Consider the following 5,965-nt stretch of genomic DNA (forward strand, 5'->3'; position numbering starts at 1 on the left):
GTAATAGCTACTCAATAATTTCCTTACTTTGCTTCCACCTTCACTCTGTAAAAATCTCTTCCAAGCTCCTGACTGTCAAGTACTCTTACCCACTTATGGTTTGGAGCTACCCAATTGGAATCGATTTTTGCTCAAATCAACTCTTTAAAATTTTTAAATGCCTCAGTTTATCTTTTAATAGACCAAACATCCACGGATAACACCACAGCAAATACTAATACAAGGAATATACAGAACTAGTCATTCTACAGCAGAGACCAGAGAAAATCAAGAGAAACATGACTTGATTTCACAGCCGTTGTCTCCTGACATCACTACGAGGTCGCATAAGCCCTATGTCATGTGTACCAGAAGGCATCTTGGCAAACAGCTGGAAATGACAAACAATTTCTGAGATACTGAATCATCCTAAAGAGAATAAGTTACCAACTTACCTAAAGAAACTGTTAAAATTGCTGAATTTGAATGCATTTACAGTACTGTAAGTTACCATAGTAAGGGAGGAGTGGGAGGACATGATCGCTCTGTTCTACCCTGCAGCCAAGGCATTGCAAGGAAAGTCAGACAAATTATAAGTAAGAAACACTTTCAGGTGAACAGGTAAGTATCAACGAATAAATATTCAACCCCATTACACAATTTCACATAGGATATTTCTTATTCCTAGAAAATCTATTTCATAAAGAAAGGATGTGAGTCCAATGCCTAGTCTCACAATTCTGCACCCTTCCTACATATCAAGATAGAAAAAGATTTTCACCTAAAAGATCAAATTATTGATTAGCTATTACTTAATGCCACGCAAATTTTCACCTAAAAGATCAAAGATTGATACAAGGTTTAGACTCTAAGAGGAGGAGAAAAACTGAACAAAGAATGTGGTCCCACAGAATAAGAAAAAAGAATTCAAATAGCTTGATTGATTTTTAAGCTTGGGGATCTGCTTTACTTTCTCTTAAAACTAGCATCTCCACTTCAAAATTTCAAATAATAAAATGCAAACCTGGGAATACCAGGAATGATAAAACGCATTTTTTAAGCACACAACTCTAATCAAAGCTAAATTACACGTTAAACTAAGAGAGAAAGTTTGATTTGGTTAAAGTAGCTTTTCCATTCTCAGCAGGCTTGTCTGCTTTTATTACACTAACGGGCTGCCTGCCACGCTGAGAAGACACTTTGTCCTTGCTCTGGATGAAGCTAGTCTGGTCCAAGCCCCTGATGGCTCTCCCATGTCATCTTTGTACTGTGGAGATGTTATGGAAGAAAACACGAAGTTGACTCATCTCATGCATTCTAAAGGCAGTTTTTCTTTAACTATTTATTCGTGGGCCAATTTCTAAAATACTATAAATGAAGATAGAAATTAGAGCCATTTCTCAGATGGCCCATAAAATATCAACGACAGAGACCAGCAACAAGAAACTGGAAGTATGGCAGTACTTTATGGCTAGAAATTTGTTTTCCTTTTTCATTAATTCTAAAGCTTCTCTGTTAAGATATTCCTTTAAAAGCTTAGTCAATGATGTCAAGAACTTCCCAGAAATAATGCTCTATTATTTTATGACTACAATAAAGATTTTGCAAAGAGCCCTGCTACATATTTACTTTTAATTTTTAGGCTACATGAAGAGAAGCCTCATTCCTGAAAGCAGAGATTCGACCTTGATTTTTCTAAGCCATCAGAATATTGTAGAAAAATAAAAAGAACAGATTCCTGGATCCCTAAAGTTACCAGTAAACTAACAGTATATGAAAGAGCAGGGCCAAATATTCAAAACAAAAATAAATGCCATGTTATTATGTTAACTATCATTACAAAGAATTAATACCAGATTGTTATAATAATTAATACCATATTTAATTTAATAAACCCATAACTTTTCTCATAATTTCACTTTAACTGAAGGGTAGGTGAGTGACATGCAAGCATCTAGGTTCTGACCTATGGTTACTCCAAACAAATCCTTTAAATCTCATCATTAAATACATAATAATGACTTCATTTAAGAGCTCATTTTATTTAAGGGCATAGTTAATTAAAAACAAAAGAGTACCCTTAATTGAGATCTCTATTTCCTAATTACTTATGCCTTTTAACTATCTAATTCTACAGAATATGATATGTCTAATCATGAGAGAAGAAAGACAAATCATCAGACTTTTTAAGTTTTGAACTTGGCGTTTTCAGGCAATTTTGTTCTCAGGGATAAGGAAAAACAGGTCTTTCTCTAATTTCAAGGCTATAACAAGATCTTTAGTATTTCCTTGCTAAGAGAACAGGAAGAACAAAACAGACATTTTTCCAAAGAGGCAATGTAGACGGCCGACAGGAACATGAAAAGATGCTCAACATCACTAATCATCAGGGAAATGCAAATAAAAACCACAATGAGACATCACCTCACACCTGTCAGAATGGCTATCATCAAAAAGGACACAAATAACAAATACTGGCGAGGATGTGGAGAAAAGGGAACCCTTGTACACCATTGGTGGGAATGTAAATTGGTGCAGCCACTGTGGAAAAGAGTATGGAGTTCCCTTAGAAAACTAAAAATAGAACTGCCATATGACCCAGCAATTTCACTCCTGCATATATATATACATAAGGAAAAAAACACAAAAACCATTCATTTGAAAAGATACATGCACCCCAGTGTTCATAGCAACATTATTTATAACTACCAACACATGGAAGCAACCTAAGTGTCCATCAATAGATGACTGGATAAAGAAGATGTGGTATGTAAATACACACACATACACACACACACACATACACACACTACAGAATACTGCTCAGACATAAAAAAGAACAAAATTCTGCCATTTGCAGCAACATGGATGGACTTGAAGAGCATTATGCTAAGTGAAGTGAAGTCAGACAGGGAAAGACAAATACTGTATGACATCACTTATATGTGAAATCCAAAACATACAACAAACTAGTGAATAAACCAAAAAAGAAGCAGACTTATAGATCTAGACCAACAAACTAGTGGTTACCAGTGGTGGGGGGAGGGGCAATATAGAGGCTGGAGTACAAACTACGGGGTGTGAGACAGGCCCAAAGATGTATTGTACTACACGGGGAATATAGCCAATTGGGGTCATGACCTCAATATTGGGAAGCAGGATACTGAGAAGTAAATCTAAGGAAAAATAATTCAAACTAATGCAAATTTCTTCTCAATAAGAAGACAACAACCCTGTAGGATGTCTCTAAGCATTTTCAGCATCTTCCAACTCTTCATGAAATTTGTCCTATGAAGCAATAAAAGCCTAGAGAATGGATTGAGAAGGTGGGGAAAAAGGTCATTTGGAAATTACGGGAAGATGAAAAGGCTTCTGGCAGGGAAAGATGCAGCCTCCCTATTTCCATTCTAAACTCCCTGACTGGCAGTGCCGGGCTAGTTATCTCTGATGCAGTAACACTTCATTTTGGATTAATTTTGCGAAGAGAAGTTAAATTTATAAAGTAAACAGTGATAACAATGGACATATTTCACACTGGTGTTTCTTTCAGTTTATCGGAGAAAAAAAAAGTCCAATGTTGTGAAATAATCTAAATGATTTCCTATGGTCTTCTCCTTACCTAGGATTTCTGTTAATATGCAGTAAATTTTACGATGAGTGCTATTATTTCTAAGTATTGAAACTCATTACCTGGACTATGCTTAGTTATAGAACTATTCAGAACAATTATTTACTGGATTTAACGCTGCTTCAGAAAAGATACGTTGTGTGTGTGTTGTGTGCAGAGAAGAGAGGTCTTCGTGTTACTATGCCTACAAGCTCTAAAATGTATTCATTCATTCATTCTGTAGTGCATGGTTTGAGTAACAGTCATTTAACCTTCTCAAACCTCCATTTCTTCATTTATTAACCCCACCCTAAAAGGTTTGTGTGGACTAAAGAAGTTAATATGTGTGAAGACACTTGGATTAATTTTAGGAACATAACAGGTTCTGGATATATCTGAACTTTATTGATTAATTAAGTACCAACCATGAGATCGGTGATTTGAATGTATGCAAAGATATACGTGACATCTTCTCTACCCTAAATTTCTGAGGCACATTCGTGACTAGTTCAGTAGCAGAACTTGAAACATGACCAACGAACTTGTTACATATTACCATCTGTCCCTGACAATGATTTACAAGAGGTCCCTTACACACGTCCTGCCTGGGCTACGCGGAGCTCTTCTACCAGGAGTCCAGAACTTGGTTAGCACTGACTGGCCAGCAACACCAGTGCTGTGTGCAGCACAGGAAGACTGACAGTCAGCTGGGCTCGAGGTCTGTGTAAGGCACCCTGCGTCAGGTTCCACCACAGCCCTCTTCTCCCCACTCACAGTGTTCCATCATCATTCTAGACATGACCTGGCTTTACTGCTTAGGGAAAAATCACTAACAGGTCATGGATAAGCCACATATAAACTAGCAAGCCCATCATAAATATGCCGGGGAACGAATGACTGGCAGCTAATGCCCAGTATGGTATGGGAAGCAGGTGGAGAGGGGACCCATTCACTAGATTTGTGCGACAATAAATGTAATTATTATGATTTGAGGCAGGGATTTCCACACCTTCTTTAAAAGAATGGGCAATACGATAAAAGAAATATATGTTTTATGCTCACACTATGAGGACACTTTGACACGTCTTTTCATTTTCTGACAAATGTTCTGCAACTTTCTCTCTAATATTTCCATAAATCAGTAGCTGAGTTTATAAAATTGTGATTATGTAGTCTCTGCAAAATCACTGAAAAAACTTCTTTAGGGGACTAAGTTCAATATTTTCTGTATATTTGACATATTTTAAACATTAGTTTAAATTATAAGCAATCAACTTCCTGGCATTTCCAGCCTGCTCCATACCTGAGTCAAACCTGCTTCCAAGACCAGAGAATTCCCTCAGGATGCCAGCAAGTAAGACAACTGACTGTGCGTGAGCTCCTTGGGATGGGCCGAGGGCTGTGGCTTAGCAATGGCAGCATCTTGGTGCAGGAAGGAAGGGTAAAGAGCCCAAAAGATTTAAGGAGGTTTGGATTTGTGCAACTCAAGGCAAGTAACAGAATAAGTAGAGTCAAAAAGAAGAGCGATGTGTGTAGACTCTGCCTCTAGTCTTGGCAGCGCTGTGTATGTGACGCTTACCGGACAATCAGAAGTGTGGCTCTAGAACTTGAGAACTGATTTGGGTGACTCTTCTACAGCAGAAACAAGAAGACAGGCTGGGAACAGGAGAAAACTGGGCATCTAGGAGGTGAGAAGAACAGCCCCCCAGGAAGAACCAGCTTAAAAGTTGAGGAGAAACCAGGTCTCAATGAATTATCAGCATTAAACTAACAGCAAGGAAATTTGCTTCTAATATTAATTTGGAGATTACTAAAAGTTTATGGAATATTTGGTTCTGCAATATTAAGGTTCATCCATCACTGATGTAGGGGTGGCTATAAGAGGCAATATACAGAGTAATTTTTACAAAAGTAGACATTGTTCCCTGAGACTTCAGTTTTCAAATATTGCTGAATAAATACTTCCTCGACTTTCAGAAACAATACCTCAGGAAAGCCTGAGAACAAATGTCAAAAGCTTAAGTCAAAACTAGATTTTATTTCCATTAATTCCAAGTGATTGAAAAGAAGATATTTTGTTGAAAGCTACCTTGTCACCTTAGTTATTGTATTCATTATCACATCCCCCGTAATCACATAGTCATTTGGTCCAAATGACTGTTTTTAAGGCTGTGTATTAGTAATGGAGAAAAATGATTACTTTGATTTTCAGTGTGTTTCATTAATTACATACAGATTTTTGATTAACAAAGCTGTGGAGCACAGAACTCTAAAGGCACACATCGAGCTAAAATTTATCCCATGTCAACAAATCATAGCGCTTGCCTTTCTCACCAATTCCTGATTATTTTCATGCCATAAGCTGCCAGTATTTGGTTT

The sequence above is a fragment of the Camelus bactrianus genome, chromosome 3, assembly GCF_048773025.1.
Source record: "Camelus bactrianus isolate YW-2024 breed Bactrian camel chromosome 3, ASM4877302v1, whole genome shotgun sequence".
NCBI lineage: Eukaryota > Metazoa > Chordata > Mammalia > Artiodactyla > Camelidae > Camelus > Camelus bactrianus.